At 44.8% G+C, this 19,605-nt stretch overlaps 1 long non-coding RNA gene across 1 annotated transcript; it reads left to right on the top strand.

Annotated features, from left to right (window-relative positions):
* Window positions 1-9,238: 9,238 nt before the first annotated feature.
* On the top strand, window positions 9,239-11,922 carry LOC122708247. Its single transcript, XR_006345072.1, has 3 exons — window positions 9,239-9,563; window positions 10,195-10,252; window positions 11,441-11,922. It is a non-coding gene; the product is annotated as an uncharacterized LOC122708247 (long non-coding RNA).
* The last annotated feature ends 7,683 nt before the right edge of the window (window positions 11,923-19,605 follow it).

Genomic DNA, 19,605 nt, shown 5'->3' with positions numbered 1-19,605 from the left:
TCAATAAAAAAATAAATAAAACAAATATACTTTGATAAAAAAAAAAAGGTGAGGGTTGGGAGGCTCCTCTGAGCTGGGAAGCCTTCCCTTCTGGGAAGTGTGGGACCAAACCTGCCTCACCTTCTTGGCCTCTCTACTCCACCTGTTCCTTCGGGGAACAAAGGTTATTATGCGAGCAGCTAATTTCCGATCCCACGGTTACAGTGCAGTGTGGCCTCACGTGCCAGGAGCAGGTGCGCTGCAAGTACCAGATGCCCCCAGTATCTTCTCAGGTCAAGATTGATGAGGAGACACAGGGGTCCCCCAAAGACTGCCCTCTTCTCTCCACCTCCTACTTGATGTCCTGGCTTCTGAAATGTTTTGAAGGCTTTGGTCCACTGCCACGAGCAGGCTCAATTACCTACGAGTCCAGGGAGTGAAGTTTATGAACCCTAAACCAGAACACATGGTTGAGGGCATGGTTTGGCAGTAGGACAAGAAGTTCAGATGAAAATCACAAACACACACATGGAGGGTTGTACTCGTGTGGTGTGGCCAAAGGGACTGAATGGCATGGGCCCCCCAGCAACAACAACCCCCCGCCCCACACTCCCCACTCCCAACTTAGCTCACGATGCCGGAATTTCACCATCAGAGACTCATTCCTTTGTGGTTTATTCACACATTCAAGCCCCCTTGCGTACATGAATGCTTTCAACAAACACCCGTTGAGCAACTCTGAAGTACCAAGTTCTGGAGGGTCAGAAATGAATGAAACCTAGTCCCTGCTCAGCATCGTAAAGCTTGCTCTTAGCTGGAGAAAGAAGACATAAAAACAGGCAAACAAAATGCAGCCAGGCCTGAATGAGGCCTGTACTGGCACACTGTGAGGAACCATCAAGCATTGTTGAAGGCCAGCCTTGTGGAGGGCAGGGAAAGCTTCCTGAAAGAGGTGATTTCACAGGCGGACATTGAAGCTTTAATAGGAGCCCACTTAGCAAAGGGGTTGGGGTGATGGGTGGTGTTTCAGTCAAAGGTGGGGCCTGGGTAAAGGTACAGTGAGATGTCCCTGGCACGTGGTTTTCTCAACTGCCACTCGGGGTGTGAGTAGCATGGAAACTCTCCTGAGAGCACTTGGGAGTGGAGGGGAGAGGCTGCTGGTGGCGGATCCGGAGGCCTGAGCCCTGTGTCACATAAAGCTGTGCGTGCATGCTGCGTCACTCAGTCGTGTCTAATTCTTCCCACTCAGTGGGTGGTAGCCTGCCGGCTTCCTCTGTCCATGGGACTTTACAGGCACAAATCCTGGAGTGGGTTTCCATTCCCTTCTCTAAGGGATCTTGGTAACATCTCTGGGCTTCAGCAAGGAGGGAACAAGGCCGGAAAGAGGGAAGAAAAGGAAATGCCACCACCAGCTACCCACTTTGATTTGATCCTTTATCCTTGTTATGACAAAATGTGGCTATTCTGTCGCTGTCGCTTATTTGGGGGTATTTATCCTCAGCTCCCCTAAGTTGGCTGGTTGAACAGTGTCTGGGCCTTCTGTTCCTCTTATTTTTAATTTATCTTTAAAAAAATTATATTCATTTATTTGGTTGCTTCAGGTTGTAGTTGCAGCATGTGGGAGCTTCATTGCATTTTGTGGGATCTTTTGTTGCGGTGCACAGGCTCCAGATTGCACACAGGCTCAGTAGTTGCAGCACGTGGGTTTAGTTGCCCCCAGCATGTGGGATCTTAGTTCCCCAGCCAGGAATTGAACCTGCATCCCCTGCATTGCAAGGCAGATTCTCAACCACTGGACCACCAGGGAAGTCCTTCTGTTTTTATCAAAATTGCTTATTTAGGCTATGCACATAGGAAGTGCTTAATAAATGGGACTTGGGTTTTCGGAAAATGTACCTTTGGCATTCACACTCCCCCAAAATATCCTCAGGACACCCCAAGAAGTAGGTGTTCTTGTGGGAACTGGGGGCTCTGGGAGCATGGGAGCTTGGCTAAGTCCACAAACCTCTCTGGCCAAAGTTTCCTCATCTGTGAGACAGGGTGAGGTTCCTTGAAGCAGGATACTCTGTGGGAGCCCCACTCTGTGCTGGCATAGTGTCAGCTCATCTACATGCCCTGTCCTGTTTTTCCTCCTTGGCCACCAGTGCTATCCTGGGAAATTGTTACTTCATGGCAACCACTGGATCAGTAATAGATTCTTTTAATAAGTCAATCAAGCTGCAGGAAGGCTATTCTGTCTGCACTTATGTGTCCAGCCACTGCCCTGTCTCTGTGTATCTTGTAGGTATTCCAGAAAAAATTTGCATCCATCAGCCCACTGTGGCCACTCAGTACATCTAGGGGAAAGAGTTCAGGCTTTCACTCTCTGGTGGGTACAGGAGGAGGGAATAGAGGAGAGGAAGAGGAACAAGAGGATTGCAAAAGTAATCATGTGTATTAGTTAGCACAGTGCAGGTTATGCTGTGTAACAAATCAACCCCCAAACCTTGGGTTTAGCACAACAAAAGTTTATTTCTCACATTATATGTCCAGTGTGGTTTAGAGGGGATGGGGGAATCCTCTGCCCAGTATAGTCACTCAAGGACCCAGACTGATGGAGGTGCCATCATCTTGGGGTGCAATATTTGGAAGTGAGATCGCCATGGTTGCCATCACAGGGGGTGAGAGAAGTGAAGAACACACACTGACTCTTAAATGTTTCAGCCTGGAAGAGAATCATGTGACTTTCTCTTATGGCCTTTTGGCCAGAATATGTCACATGGCCCTTTCTTACCACGGAGTGTGGTAAATTGGAGGAGAAGGTGGGTTTTTGGTGGGTTCTACAAACCCCTCTGCCACAGTGACTGAGTGAGTAGAGAGGGAGGGATAGAACATCTGAGTGAAGAAGTGAATGAAGTGAGGAGTGAATGAATGAAAGAACGAGGGGTGGGTGTGCGTGAGCGCTGGTTTTCCAGCCTGGGAGCCCTCTCAGGCCAGGCCAGAGCCCCAGGGTCCTGGTAGCCACACAGAGCCATCCCTCCCCTGGGGGCTGTGCTGGCTACAGTCTACCTGCCACTTCTGGGATTACATTTCAGAAACTCATTTTGAGAGAGACAAGCTGGGCCCAGGGGAGCTGTATCTCTGTGTCCTTGTCCTTGGAAGGTGGGGAAAGGAGAGGGGGAGGAGGAGAAGGAGGGGCCATGGGAGGGACAGGTCAGACTCTGAAAAGCAATTAGTCGACAATGGGAAATTACTTTCTCTCTGTGTGTTTGGCTTTGGTGACTGAGCTGCTATCATTCCCTGGGGCTTCAGCAGGGCTGTGTGAGGACCAGGTGGTATGGCCTTGGATAGGGAATCCCTCTGGGGTGGGGGCTTAGGGCTCAGTGGACCGAGGGCTGTCCTCTGGCCTCTCCCTGGAAGCTCCTTGACATGGCCTTGGCTGTCCTATGTCCTGTGCCATAGGATCTTTCTGCAGGTTACTAAGTTGAGGTGTCAAGAGCAAACGATGATGGCCCATTTCATCCCCACATTCTCATGGTATTGGTGAGTACCTGTTTATCTTAGTTGGAATTGGCCCCTGCAGGAAGCAGAGGCTGAAACAAGGCCTTGAGTGCAGATTTTTTTTTTTTTAATTAAAAAAGTTTTGATAGAGGCAAGTAGCTTGCAGGATCTTAGTTCCCTTACTAGAGATCAAATACAGGCCCATGGAAGCTCAGAGTCCTAACCAATGGACTACCAGGGAATTCCTGGGTGTAGGCAGTTTAATTTTGGGAAGCAGGAGTGAGTGGGGAGGAGAGTCATGGAGGGAGGGAAATCCACACAAGATGCATGTGGAGGTTGCTGCTATGGGTAATAGATGCTTATTCCACAGGACTTCAGAAGAAGGCAGAACATCTCCCAGAATGCCCGCCTGAGGGACAGGGGTGGGTCCCAACATTCATCCATTGGCTCCCTCCTCATTGGCTGAGGGTTGCCCTGGGGGTGTCTACTCCCCTTACTTCTGGGCAGCATTTGTCTGAAAAGGTCTTTGATCTGCGTGCATCAAGACAGGAAGATGCCAGCCAAGGCATCTGAGTCCTCACAGAACCATCGTTTACAGCTGTAGCTACCACCAGAGTTAGGCTCTGGGGATGCAGCACTGAGTACCGAAGCTATAGAGGCTGCTGTGCCCTGCTTACCGAGTGATGCTGGGAGGAGTGCAGCCTTAGAGGACTGGGGTCTAGAGCTCCCTGTACTGACGCAGTCTCACAGACACCTTTCTCCACTCCCCACTCTCCTCCCCTAGGCTGTGAGTTCCTGAGAAAAGGGACCCTGACTGTACATTTCTTGGCTCCCAGTGTCCTACCCCGAACACAACATGGGGCTCAGGAAATACATGTTGTGGAGAAAACCAAATCCTTGGAGGGGGCAGGAGTCAGGATGTGTGCAGGACCTAGAATGGTTTCCTGCCTGGTCACCTACATGGGCAAGTGCAGGGATGCCCAGAAACATCCCTGGGTATGTAACCCCTGGATCCCTTCACCAGCTCTGGGATAATGAACTCTGAAAGGGCTAATACTCAGTTGAACTTAACCCACAGGGAAGATGCAACCTAAGCTGGTGTTGGGGTTGTAAGGGCACAGGTGCCACTGGAAGGGTAGAGGGTTTGTCTGCAATTTTTGTTTCTGTCCTGCTTCTCCCCTTATTGTGACAATGCCCTCTCCTTTGGGAGAATTGGTCCCTCCTCACTCCTTCCTCACTCCATGTGCTTCTGAAGGGGCTACCAATCACATTACTTTGTGACCGCATGATCCAGCCACAGTGATTGGCTCAGGAATGGACACATGACTCAAGCTGGGCCAATCAGAATCCTTCCCTGAGACTATACACATGGATACTTGGAGAAAGAGAAGCCTTTCCTTCCAGCCCAGACTTTGGACTGGATGGTGATCCCTGAGGTCCAGTGGTCATGTCTTCCCAGGTGAGGTGGCTGCCCAGACAGAAGATAAAGGGGAACAAGCTCCTGGGGGAACAAACTTCCAGCTGTCTGGTGGTTTGTCACTTCTAGATGAACCCAGGTAGGGCCCTGAACTTCTGTCTGGAGACTCTGTTGGGACAGCCTCCTCTGGCCTTTTCAATATGCCATAGTGATTGGCTGCCTGTTCTAATTTAGGCAGCCTAGCCATCATAAACAAAGCCCGACTGCTTTGCAGGTACAAAGGTTAGATTTGCATGAAGAGGTCTGTGTAAATCCCACTGCTTTTCCATTACCATTCCTCGCCTCTGACATCACAAGTTGGGGACTGGTTGAAACACAGTGTGTTCAGATGCCTGGTCTTTTCTCTTCCATTGGGCCCGAGCCTGACCTCCACCCTGCTTTCCCGACTTCATGGCAGGACCCTCCTCTGGCCTTAGAACAACTCCCTCTTCTAGACCAGCACTGTCCAGTGGCAACATAATATGAGCCATGTGGGCAATTTCAAATTTTCTAGCAGCCATATTAAAAAAATATGAAAAGAAACAGATTAAATTAATTTAAAATTATTTTATTTAATCCAGTGTATCTAAATTATTATTATTTCAACATATAATTGGTGTACAAATTATTAATGAGATATTTTATATTCTAGGCTTCCCAGGTGGTGCTAATGGTAAAGAACCCACCTGCCAATGCAAGAGACATGAGAGACACAGGTTCAATCCCTGGGTCAGAAAGATCCCCTGGAGAAGGGCATGGCAACCCACTCTAGTATTCTTGCCTGGAGAATCCCTTGGACAGAGGAGCCTGGCAGGCTACAGTCCATAGAGTCACAGAGAGTCAGACATGACTAAAGTGACTTAGCATGCATGCATGAACATTTTATATTCTGTTTTCATACTAAGTCTTCACTCTCACAGGACATGCCCATTTGGACCAGCCACATTTCAAGGACTCAGTAGCCACACATAGCTGGTGATCATTGGGCTGGACAGTGCAGCTCTTGATCCCTGCCTTGTGCAGGGAAGCAGCTAGCTGCCTGCAAAAGTTTGGGTGATTTCGGTGTTTTCATTTCAGCTCAGTTTCTGATTTGCACTAAAATACTGTTATGTGTTCCCTACTTTGGAGCTGTGATGGGGTCTTGGCAGGTAGCCTATAGATCCGGAAGGCAAGGTCTCAAGGTCAGAAATTCCTCACCCCTCTGCTAGGCAGAAGGAAGTCATGGGGGTTACTGTTTGTTTTTTAATTTTTTGGGGTAATTTTAGATTTACAGAAAAGTTATAAAGATGATATGGAGAGTTCCCATACACACTTCACTCTGTTTCCTCTAATGATAATTTTACCTAATTATAGTACATTTATTAAAGTTAACAAATTAAGCCTGGTACAATCTGTTATGGAGAAGGAAATGGCAACCCACTCCAGTATTCTTGCCTGGAGAATCCCATGGACGGAGGAGCCTGGTGGGCTACAGTCCATGGGGTCTCAAAGAGTCGGACACGACTGAGCAACTTCACTTTAACTTTCACAATCTGTTAACTAATCTTTGGACTTTGTTCGGATTTCATCTGTCTTTCCATCGATGTCTTCTTTCTGGTCCAAGAAAATACTTGATTTTTAATAAATATATTAATCTATCTATCCATCTACCCATTTATCAGTCATCTAACTACCTATAGATACATTGAGGTAAAATTGATATATGGTGAATTACATGTATATAAAATATTCATTTCAGTTCAGTTCAGTTGCTCAGTCATGTCCGACTCTTTGCAACCCCATGGACTGCAGCACTCCAGGCTTCCCTGTCCATCACCAACCCCCAGAGTTTATTCAAACTCATGTTAATTGAGTTGGTGATGCCATCCAGCCATCTCATCCTCTGTTGTCCTCTTGGACAAGTCTAACATTTGTATATATCTGTGAAACCATCTCATGGTAGATATGAACCATAAAGTAACAAATAGCCAAACTTATTCAGAGTTTACTAAATGCCAAACATTATTTTAAACACTTTACATGAATAAACATATTTAACTCTTGTAACAGTTTGTGGTAGATCAGATTACTGCTGCCATTTCTTTATTCCTTGATATACAATTATGCCCCTACACCCTTTGCTGTGTGATGTGACAGGGGCTCCCTCTAGAATAAGGGGAGTATATTTCCCACCTATTATGGACTGAACTGTGTCTATCCAAATCCTTATGTTGAAGCACTAACCCCCAATGTGACTGTCCTTGGAGATAAAGCCTTTCAGGGGTAATTAAAGTTAAATGAAGTCGTATGGCTGAGGGCCTAATCCAACAGGACTGGTGTCTTTATAAAAAGAGAAAGAGATAGCAGGAGAATGCACATAGAGGAAAGGCCATGTGAGGACACAGGGAGAAGGTGGCTTCTGCAAGCCAGGAAGAGAAGTCTCACCAGAAACCAACCCTGCTAGCACCTTGATCTTGGATTTCCAGCCTCCAGAATGTGAAAAAATAAATTTCTGTCATTAAGCCATCCAGCTTGTGCTGTTTTGTTCTGGCAGCCCAAGCAGACTAATACATTTCTCTGTTGATAGTGAGCTTGGCCAATGTGACTTGGCCGTGTGATTGACCTTGGCCAATGATATGTCAGCAGTATGCCTCTTTAGTATGGCTTTAGTGTATTTGGAGGACTTCGCTTGCCTGCCTATGCTCCTGTGATTCCTTATGAGAGAGATAAACCTGGAAAACTGCTGGTCCATGAAGAATGAGAAAAAACACAGAGCCAATCTAAACTCAACCCATGACCTGCAGCCTCAGCCAAGACTTGCTGATCATGACCAAACCCAGCAGAACTTCAGCTGATTCAAAAAACCCATGAGTAAGAAAATGAATGTAGGGATTGTAAGCCATTGAGATTTGGGGATTGTTTGTTATGCAGCCGGAACTGACTAATAAGCAGTTAATTGAGATAATATTATTATCTCACATTTTATCAGTGAGGGAAGTGAGACACAGAGAGGTTAAGTACTTGTCCAAGGTCACACAGCTAGTTTGTGGCCGATATAAGATATAAACTCAAGCAGCCTGGCTCCCGTGTATATGCTTGCAACTACCACACACACTAGTCCTTATAAAATCAGAGTTCTCCACCATTCTTTGATTGGATGATTTAATTAATTCATTCTTTGACTTGTTAATTCATCAAACACAGAAATTAGGTTTCTCCATTATTTTTTCTTGTAATATCCCTATTTTCTCCTTAGCAGTTATCAATAGCTGCTATTTATATGTGTCTTTTTCTATGGTGGTTTTCTATCTCTCTTGCTAGACATTCAGCTCTGTGAGGGCAGGGAATGTATCTTTTTTTGTTTCCACAGTATACTGATCAATAACAGTCAGTAACTTCCTGTTAAATATAAGTGAGTTAATTGTTAAATGCCAGCACTGGTTATGTTTTGGGACCGTAGAAATAAGGCATTTTACCCTCTCTCAGACACCAAGATTATGATGCAAGTAGCTAAAGGGTGAGCAAGGTATAGAGAGCAGTGGGACACAAAGATGAATCATTTATTCTGCTGTCAGGGAGTTGCTTTAGGGGTTTCACAGAGGAGATAAATAGTTGGGACTTGAAGGAAGGGTGGAGAAAATCTATGATTTACTCTGATTTAGAAGGCAATCCCTAGCAGAGAGAACAATCAAGGAAAGGCATGGAGGTTTAAATGCATGGTGGGTGCTGGACTTTGTGGCTCATCCAGGTTGGTTCAAACATAATGTGTGCGGGGGAACTGTCTGGATCAGCTGGAGGAGGGGGTAATGGTCTGATCCCCGAACGCCAAGCTAAGGAGCCTGGACTCCACCTACAGGTCATGGGGAGGAGTCAATTGCCCAATCCTGGAAGTGAGCTGACACTACAGACACTTTTCTAAGATTGTGTAAAGAGTATTTATGCATCAGAAGAGGGCAGAGGCTATGCAGATTAATAAGGGGAAACCTCACTAAAATGGAGTCCAGAGGCCAGAATGGGAGCTCTCAGGCTTGTACCGATCAACGTCAGTATATATCCCAACAGGAAGATGTACCTTGCATCTCTGGCAGGAATGAAACCAGAAGGAGAAAGAAAGATTTTCTCCTTGCCTGAAAACAGTTCAGCCAATGAGAGGCTGTCACAATTTAGCTAATGAAAAGACTGCTGCTGCTGCTGCTAAGTTGCTTCAGTCGTGTCTGACTCTGTGCGACCCCATAGACGGCAGCCCACCAGGCTCCCCTGTCCCTGGGATTCTCCAGGCAAGAACACTGGAGTGGGTTGCCATTTCCTTCTCCAGTATACTTCAAACTCCCAAAGGACTTTTTTCTTATAACAGCCCCACCCAACTTTTCCCTTCTCTATAAAAGAGTTCCTTCTCCTTTACTTAACAGGTCTTGCAAGTGGTTCACTGTAGTTGCATGTCTTGAGCTGCAATTCTTTGCTGCTCCCAAATAAACCCACTCTGCTGGTAAAATAGCTGGCAGTTTCATTGTTTTAGGTTGATATTACACAGAGGTTCCATTAAGATGTAGAGAAGATCGCCCCCCACCTCCCACCCCAGCTGGACAACTCTGAGGCTGGTGAGCAAACATCCTGGTACCCACAGAGCCCACTGAGTTCACTGCTCTCTCGCTGATCCTGGAGTTTTAGGGTAAGTTTTCCTCCTGAATCTGAGCTCCACTCTTTTTGCATTTTGAAGCTTTCCAGGCTTTATTTGGGGTCTTTTAAAGGCTTTGTCCTTTTTTGTTTTGTCTGTGAGCACTCAGTTGGAATTTTGGCCTCAGACTTTTGAAATCAGACTTTTCCTGCTGGAACTCTGCAGGTATTTGACTTGTGCGCTTTTTAGGAATGATTCTTTTGCTCTCGAGAAAAACCTCTGAAAAATGGGACCCAGTTATCCAAATGCTTTGGGGGCACCTTCCTTTCAGAAACGCTGGGCGATTTTATGTTTAAAATCCACAGTCCTTCCTCATGTGCATTTCTAAATAAATGGACTGACTAATCAAAAGTAATTTAAAAAATTGATGGCCATTATGGGGAATTTTTGAATTTCCCAAACTTACCTTTCTCAAAATTATATTAAACAGTCATGGCTCTGAAATAATCAAAACGGAAGTGGACACTTATTTTGATTGGTATTTTGAAGCTTCCAAACTTTATCAGGAGTCTAATATGACCTCTTTGAAAAACACAATAATTAAATTAAGAGGGAAACAAATGATGAAAGAAAAACAAAATGGCATCCAAAGCCTCGTGTTTGTCTCTCCTCTTCTTTGTTTCAGGCTCCAGCCCTAGTGCCATCCTACTCCTCTGGGCCGATCAGAACCTGACCCTTCAAAGGTAAATCTTCAGAGCATCCAAATAAAGCCCAGGTTACCTATATTCCCTGGATGAATTGTGAGCCATAGTTAAGGAATTTCTTAAAGTAACCGAGGAACCTCATGGGTTTGCTGAAGATTTTCACATAGTTGTTCAAACCAGCCAGTCTGGTTTCTCAGATTTATATCAAATAGTTTATGTGCTTGTTGGTGAGAGTCAAGCAAACACTGGATGGAACTAGCCCCATGGGAACAGCCTGGAGGGGATTTAGAAGTGCAAATCCCTAACTTTTGGCAAGAGGGGAGAACACTCAATGAAAACCTCCACCAAGCAATTACAGTAGCCTTTCCTAAGCCTGTTGATCAGAACGAAATTCAGCCTTGCACACCAAAATCTGATGACCCTTTTCTAATCAACTTCAGGTTATTTTTAAAGAAAACTCTGATCTTCCTTCAGATGTTGAGTCCACTAGGGTAACTGTTACCTCCATGTTTATTAACAAACAGAACTGGGATCTTTTGTTAAAAGGACCTGGATGGAATGGGGAACTATGTCCATTCTAGATTTAGTTAATTTGGCAAGTCAGCTCACTTGCACCAAAAAGTCACCAAAAAGAAAGACCACTAAAATTCTTAATCTTCATCTCCAGCAAATGAAGTTCCCTAAACAAAGTAAAAAACCTTCTAGTTTCCACTATTGCAAAGAGCCAGGACATTGGAAAAAAAGACTGCTACAAATTCAAGCATTTTAGCCCTTTCATCAGCCTTTCCAATGTCCTCCTAAGGCCCAATGAGGGGGCTCCAAGGAACTATGAGGCTCTTCACAGTTATCTCTATTAATCAGCTTGAAGAAACATCTCTCCAAATTAGGAAGGAACTTCTGTCTTTATTAAGAACAGAACCATACTCTCGGTGCTCAACCCCACTGCAGAGAACTAATACAGTTCAGATAGGGGATCTCTAATAACCCTCAACAGGCTCCTGTCTCTCAGCCTTCTCCCTTTTGTTTGGGCCCTTTGAGAGATACATACCCTTTCTCCTTAGCTCCTTTGCCTCCATTCATTACTAGATTAAGGCTTCTTGGAAGAGTGTTATGCAAGAATTTCTTTCTTCCCCCAAAAGGGGGAAATCTAAATTTGACAGTACCCATCAAAAGACCCAACCAGGTAAATTCAATGATCTTTTGACATCTTTTTTCTGTTTCCAGCAGTCCTGGAGCTGATTCTTGAAACACTGATTATTTGTCCCTATTGAATCAGTTATCACACTCCTCAGTTGACAAAAATTTCCAACTGGTATTGGTGAAATCCACAGTGCACCTTCCATCAAGTTTCAAATAGATCGCTCCAAACCTCTCCCAAGAATTAATCGATTTCCTCTCAACCCACTCCAGTATTCTTGCCTGGGAAATCGCATGGACAGAGGAATCTGGCAGGCTACAGTCAATGGGGCCATAAAGAGTTGTACATGACTTAGTGACTAAACAACAACAACAGTAAGTAATGAAGTTCCTTCAATGTATAAAGCCCATGAAAGAAGATCTCAAGGCCCATGGCTTCATTATCCCTTGCACTAACTGTGGTGTTGGAGAAGACTCTTGAGAGTCCCTTGGACTGCAAGGAGATCCAACCAGTCTATCCTAAAGGAGATCAATCCTGGGTATTCAATGGAAGGACTGATGTTGAAGCTGAAACTCCAATACTTTGGCTACCTGATGCGAAGAGCTGACTCATTTGAAAAGACCCTGATGCTGGGAAAGATTGAGGGCAGGAGGAGAAGGGGATGGCAGAGGATGAGATGGTTGAATGGCATCACCGACTCCATGGACATGGGTTTGGGTAGACTCCAGCAGTTGGTGATAGATAGGGAGGCCTGGTGTGCTGCGGTTCATGGGGTCGCAAAGAGTTGGACACAACTGAGCGACTGAACTGAACTGAGTCCCTCTAATACCCCTGTTTTACCTGTGAGAAAACCCAAGGGATGACCTCTGAGCAATAAAAGCACTCTTATCCTTTGACAGGGCTTCCCAGGTGATGCTAGTGGTAAGGAACCTGCCTGCCAATGCAGGCGACTAAGAGATGCAGGTTCGATCTCTGGGTTGGGAAGATCCCCTGAAGGAGAGAATGGCAACCCACTCCAGTATTCTTGCCTGGAGAATCCCATGGACAGAGGAGCTGGTGGGCTATAATCCATAGGGTTGTCAAGAGTTGGACACGACTAAAGTAACTTAACACACATCCTCTGACACGCTGTTGTTCCTAATGCCCATGTGCTACTGACATCTGTTCCCACTGGAAGCTAAAATTTTCACTGTAGTTAATCTATGCAGTGTATTTTTCAGTGTTCTACTTGATAAGGTTGGCCAATATCTTTTTTGCCTTCATCTGGGACAGACAACCATACACCTGTACAGTGATGCCCCAGGGTTTCACAGGAAGTCCTTACTTTTTGCAAATCTTGAAAGCTGATTAGGCTGATGTAAAGTTTTCTACAGGTTCTACTTTCTTACAATATATAGATGATTTGCTCCTACGCTCTGCTTCTCAAATCTCCTCACAGGAAGACAGCATCTACCTGCTAAGAATTTAGCCTTAAAGGGACCTAAAATCTCCAAAGAAAATTTCAGCTTGCTTAAATTCAGGTTTGGTATATAGGGCACCTGATCTCAGAACAGGGACTGCGTTTGGATCCAGATAGACTTTCTAGCATCCTGAACTTCCCCAAATGAAAAACTAAGCACCAGGCTTCCCTCATGGCTCAGTGGTAAAGAATCTGCCTGCCACTGCAGGAGACACAGGTTCGATCCTTGGTCTGGGAAGATCCCACAAGCCGTGGAGCAACTAAGCCCATGCGTCACAGCTATTGAGCCTGTGCTCTAGAGCATGGGAGCTGTAATTACTGATCTCACATACCGCAACTACTGAAACACTCACTCCAGAGACTGTGCTCCCCAACAAGAAAAGCCGCTACAATGAGAAGCCCGCACACCACAACAAGCGAGTAGTCCCCACTTGCAAAACTCAAGAGAAGCCCATGCAGCAACAAAGACCCAGCACAGTCAAAAATGAAAGAAGAATGAATGAATAAATAAATAAAAAGTTGAGTTTAAAAATTAAGAAAGCTTAACAAAGACTAAGCACCGATTATGAAGTTGTCTCAGGCTATCTGGCTACTGTTGAAATTGGATTCCAAATTTCACTCTTATGGTCACCCCTATATACTTATTAAAACCCAGCAAACTCAACCCCATTAATTGAGGAGAGCAAGACGACACAGACTTTGAAGCCTTAAAGAAAAACTTAATGAGACCACCTGCCCTTGGACATCCTAATTACCAGCTTCCCTTTTGCCTCTTTGTATATGAGAAAAAAGGGTATGTCCTCAGAGCACTCACCCAAAAACATGCAGACCATCATCGACCTGTAGGGTATTGTAGCCAACAGCTGAACCCTATGGCACAGGGCTCTCTCCTGCCTCAGAGCCTTTCCTGCCACTGCCCTCTGGTTAAGGCCACTGAAGAGATATTATCTTGGGATTATCATGGGATTCCATTCAACCACCTTTGTACTCCATGTCGTGGAAGCCCTCTTGAATTCTCATTCACCCAACACTTTTCAGTCAGTTGCCTCACCTCATATGAAATCCTTTCGCTGACTGCTCCTCACACAAGCCTTTCACATTTACTAATTTCAGCCCTGCTCCTCTTCTCCTCTCCTTCACTACAAAACCCCTCAGCACTGCCTGACACTGACATAAACACAGCGTCCATGAACCAACACTGGTGGGAAAATATGAATAAGACCATAAAAAGTATCTGCCCTCTTGTCCCATCTGTCCAAAATAAAAGCCAGAGAAACCTGTTTGCACTCCTCCCAGACATCTTGAATTGCTTAATGAGCCATTTGAGTTTTGGCAGATGGAATTCATATAGCTGTCTCCATCTCATGGATATAAATATGTTTTAGTCATGGTCTGTATATTTTCTCACTGGACTGAAGCCTTCCCTTGCAGACAGGCCATTGCTTCTTCTGTGGCTACAGTTTTAGAAGAGGCAATCTTTCAGAAAAGATTATCCCTACCATGGGAAACCGTCTTGAACTTTATACTGATCATGGAGCTCATTTTACTGGTCAGGTGCGTCAACAAGTCTGTGCTGTGTGGCTGGTTTTATAAATTTTTTTACTGTGCTTGCTATCTTTGATTCTCAGGTTTAGCCAAATGTGCTAATCTCACTGTTAAGACCCAGCTGGCAAAATTTGTAAAGATCCTCCAAATACCCTGGCCCAAAGTATTGCTGTCAGTCCTTCTCAATCTCAAACCCATCCCCTTTGGAACGTTCACCTTTTAGTCACAGATCACCCAATGCTCCTGGCCCCTGCCTCTTTTGATATGCAGCTGATAAAAGAAGATAAAACTCAATATTGTAAAGGCTTAATTGGTTTAATTCAAAATAGTCATGCATTAAAAGAGCAATCTTTTCACAGTGCGCTCTCAGGAGAGGAGAACCTTAAACATCACACTTTTCAACCTGGAGATTTCATCTATTGGAAAAGACACCTTCAGAAGGACTCTCTGTAAACTCACTGAAATGGCCCCTATCAGGCACTGAGAACCTACCCAACAAAATGCAGGGAATAGACTCCTGGATGCACATGAAACATCTAAAAAAAGCACCAGACCCTGAGACTGGGCTTATATACCATCTGGTGACTTGAAGGTAAGGATTTCCCAGAATTGAAGCAGACATCTGAGGAGATAGCTTTCCCAAGATGTCTGGACAAGGCCTTCAAGAAGGTTTAGAATTCACAGAAATCTCTCTCTTTCATGTAGGCTATAAACAAACTCTGGATTTCCATCCAAATTCATGGTCTCTGAATTTACAAATATTGACAAAACATTTGGTTCTAAACAGTTTCTTTTGAGATAACAAACTGTTTAATTACTTCCTGTTTATTCCTGCAGTGTGTCTTCATAAAGACTTGTTTAATTCCTTCAGTTTGAAGTGTGCCCTTGCTGTAGTCACTTTTTTTAAGATACAGACTTTAGATGGGAAATGCCTGAGATATCTCTCTTCCATCCCTTCTTGTTACTCAAATGTGACCACCATAGCTTTCTAGTCTGCATTTTTTCCTTCTGATGTGGGACATGGAGCCCAGGAAAGGTCCTTCCTGGCACTGAGGGACAAAAAGCCACTGAATGCTGGTAAAAAACAAGACAAAGCAAAAAGCAAGACAAAAAATCCTGTCTCTTCACTATTGATGCTTTTGGAGAAATATCTTGATCAAAAGGGGGAAATATGAAAATTAATAGGGGAAACCTCACTAAAATGCAATCAGAAGGCCAGAAAAGGGAGCTATCATGGTCAATACATTCATTTGAATACACCATTCAAGGTCAATACGGATCCCAACAGGAAGAGATGTAATTTGAGTCTCCAGCAGAAAGTGACTCTACTAGTACTAGCAGGAGAAGAAAATATTTCCCCTTGCCTGTCAAAAACTCAGCCAAGGAGAGACAGTCACAATTCAGCCAATGAAAAGACACTATACTTCAAACTCTCAATTTCCTCCAATGGACTTTTTGTATATAACAGTCCCTACTCATTTCCCTTTCTCCTCTGTAAAAGAATTTCCTCTCCATTGTCTAACAATTTGCACATGGTTCACCATAGTTGCATGCCCTAAATTGCAATTCTTTACTGCTCCCAAATAAACTATTTTTGCTGGTAAAATTACTGCTATTTTATTGTTTTTGGTTAACAAGGGAAAGATTCTGTCTAGCTCTGAGATTTGTTGATTGGATTGACAATGGTGCCCACAGCAGCTGTAGATAGGGGTGGAGAAACAACTGAGGGGCTGAAGCAGAAGTTATGTGAGCTGGGGTAGGAGGAGGTAATAATGAGAGAAATGGGGTGAATAGGGCAGGTATTTAAAAGAATGATGACATGAACCTACTGAAAGAGTAGAAGAGAACTTGAGCTCCAAGTTTAAAGATTTTGAGCATAACCTTCTTTGAGCTTAGCCTGAGAGTAGCTGATGATGCAAGGTGAAATGTGACTGCTGAGATCTGGACACAAGGGTCTGGGAATCGATAGCCAGTGACTGACAGTTCTTATGCACTTCACTCTGGGAAGCAGGTGACTTGTGATCTAATTAATGGTAGAGTAGTAATTGTATCCAGGTCATCTAACGATGTTGTTTAAAAAAATTTTTTTATTATGGTAAACATGTAAAATAAAAATTAGCATTTTAATTATTCTTAAGTGGATACTTTAGTAGCATTAAGTACATTCACATCGTTGTGCAACCATCATCACTATTCATTTCCAGAACTTCTTCATGACCCCCCACAGAAGCTCTGTGCCCATTAAACAATAACTGCCCGTTCCTTCCCTCCAAGACACTGAGAACCTCTATTCTACTTTGTCTCTATGGATTTCAAATAGAGAGATTTGTCTTTAAATATTTCAAATAAGTGGAGTCACACTGTATTTGTCCTTTGTGTCTAGGTATCTGGCCTATTTCACTTACCTTAATGTTTTCAAGGTTTATTCATGTTGTAGCGTTTGTCAGAACTTCTTTTTTCATAATTGAATAATATTCTATCATATGGTGATACCACATTTTGTTTACCTATTTATCTGTTGATAGACACTTGGTTGTCCTCCACCCCCCCACCTTGGCTATTGTGAATAATGTAGCTGTGAATATCCAAGTATCTCTTGAGTCCCTATTTTCTTCTTTTGGGTCTATACGTAGGAGGGGGATTGTTGGGTAACTTATGTTTTGTCATCATTTTGCTGTGTGCTTCTGCTTAAGTCACTTCTACCATTTTGAATTATTTATTTCATATCTTTAAAATGTAGTGTTTTTAAAAAAAATTTTTTACAAGGCTTAAAAAGCTAGAAAGGACTTCCCTGGTGGTCCAGTGGTTAAGAACCCACCTGCCAATGCAGGTGACGTGGTTTTGAGACCTGGTCCAGGAAGATTCCTGGACCGACCAAGGAACAAGCCCCAACAGCTGCAGGGCAACCAAGTCCCAACACCACAACTACTGAGCTCGAGCATCACAGCTAGAGAGTATCCCTCACTCACTGCATCTAGAGAAAAGCCTGTGGGCGGCAACAAAGACCTAGTGCAGCCAGGAAAAAAAAAAGCTAGGGGGATGGCTTACCCTTGAAAGATAAAAAAGGAGAGTGTGTGTGGAGGGCTCAGCTTTGGTGGGAAGCTTCCAGTTTCGAGGAGGACTGGTGACAAAAGAGGAGCTTGCAAAGGAAACAGACAAGGAGTGTTGGTGGAGGAAGAATGTCTTCCCTGGGATCAGGAGGAAGGCTAGGAACAAGGTGGTGAGAGAGAAATAAAAGCCTGACCCAAAGGAGCGCTCACAATGAGGTTGTTAATTTGATTTGATGAGCTGAGGTTGGGCTAAGCATAAAATCTGGGGTGAAAGCCAGAGGTCTCATCCTCCGGGAAGCAGGAATTGTGAGCAGGAATGGAGGTCACTGGCTGCCTGTGAGGGCAGGCAGGGGGCTGGAGAGGAGGCTGGAACAGCTGTTGGGTATACCAGGGTCAAGCTGGAGATTTAAAAGGACTGCTAAACCAGCCTTTCACCATTGAACTCATGGAACAGAAATAATATTTCCAAAGGGAAATCGACATTTGTGATGGAGGTGCATATTTATTTATACATACCCTTCCTGGCGCTCTATAAAATTTAAAGAGGACCAATTAGATATTAGATAATGAACACCATAGTTTTTGGATTTGGGAAAAGATTGTAAATATACATAATTGTGATAAGCCTCTTTCGTTCATGTTTAATAGTAACTATAATTTATTGAGCTACAACTGACCCAGGGTTATCTTAATTAATTCTCACACCAACCAGAAAAGTCTTGGTGACCTTTTTAAGGTATTCTTGGCCAATCAACACCTCTGTGAAGGTGTGTAGGTGGGGGTGTGTGTCAGTGTGTGTGAGAATATTTGTGGTGTAGTGTGTAGTGTGTCAGTGTGTGTAAAGATGGGTGTGTATGTGGAGGGACTGTGTATGAACGTGTGTGTTGTGTGTGTATGGATGTGTAGGGTGTGGGTGTGTGTGTATTGATAGGTGTGACAGGGTGTGCATGGGTATGGGGGAGGTATGTGTGTGTGTATGTGTATGCGTGTGTTTCTGTATGTGCCTGGCACCCGCACCCCACCTGCCTTCCCACCACCAAGCCTGGGTGCTCCAGGCAGCAACGTGGCTGCCATGAGATGCACTAACAGCGGCCCTGGAGCACCTCCCCATCTCGTGCTCCCTGCTTCCTCCCCGACCCCAGTCCATTCCCAGGTGGGGAACCCCTAAGCTCCCTAACTGGGTCCTGTGCACGAGGGTGCTCTCAGGGCCAGGTGAGATAGCTTTCCTGTTCAGCTCCCAGGGCTTTTCTGCCCTTACTCAAGAAGGCTTTTTATTCCTGGCTGAGGACAGTTACTGGGGTCACAGTGACCTGCTCATTTCAGCACCTACTCAGATGTGCTCCATTTTATACCCAGACAGAAGCCTGAACTTAACCGCCCAGGATGAGGGGCACAAGGCCCCCTCTGTTACGAGTTGGGGAGACCTACTTCATCAGTGGCTAACTACAAGGTTTATAAGACTCATTGTCCCCTGGGCCCATGACAGGGCTGATATTTAAAAGAATTCACAAGCAATTTGGCCTGGTACCAACCATACAGAATGGATTCCATGCTTGATGGATAGCCAACCTTTTCTGGTCCCCCGCCCCCTGCTTGCAAGGCCCATAAATAATCATCTGCAGAAAGACAGGCGGGAGCAGGCCTAAGTCCCAGGAAACCCTGACACTAGGGCAGCTTGACCATCCCCGGTCTCTGCTTCTCTTACTACTAATAAGAACCCCTATTTATTGACTGCTTGACTCCACTGTGCCAAGCACTTTGCACATCCGATTGCATATATTCCCCACATAACTGTCTGAGGTAGTACTATTTTCATTCCCATTTTACAGATGGGAATGTTGAGCCCAGAGGAGTTAGGTTCCTTGCCCAAGATCACACAGTCAGTAAGAGCCAGAGCACAGGTTTAACCTGAGCTGGTCTGAACTCTTTCAAGTCTCTCAATGCCCCCGCTTCCCTGCTGGGGAAGCCAGCTGCAGGTGGTGGGAGTGGGGTGAAGACTGCCTTGGAGGGTCGCTGCTGCAGTCCTCCAGGCTTCTTGCAATAGAATTCCCTGTAATTTGATTATAAATCATATTTCCAACCCAGCTGGCTCCGAAGGTCGCCAGTAATCAAACTGTCAGCAGGCCATCTTCAGCGGCTGCCGTAATCAGGGCACTGAGCCAGGAGAGCCCGTGGAAATCAAGTTTCCTGCCCGCACTGT

The sequence above is a fragment of the Cervus elaphus genome, chromosome 14 (assembly GCF_910594005.1).
Source record: "Cervus elaphus chromosome 14, mCerEla1.1, whole genome shotgun sequence".
Lineage (NCBI taxonomy): Eukaryota > Metazoa > Chordata > Mammalia > Artiodactyla > Cervidae > Cervus > Cervus elaphus.
The sequence above is the reverse complement of the archived record's forward strand: the minus strand, read 5'-3'. Positions and strand labels throughout refer to the sequence as shown.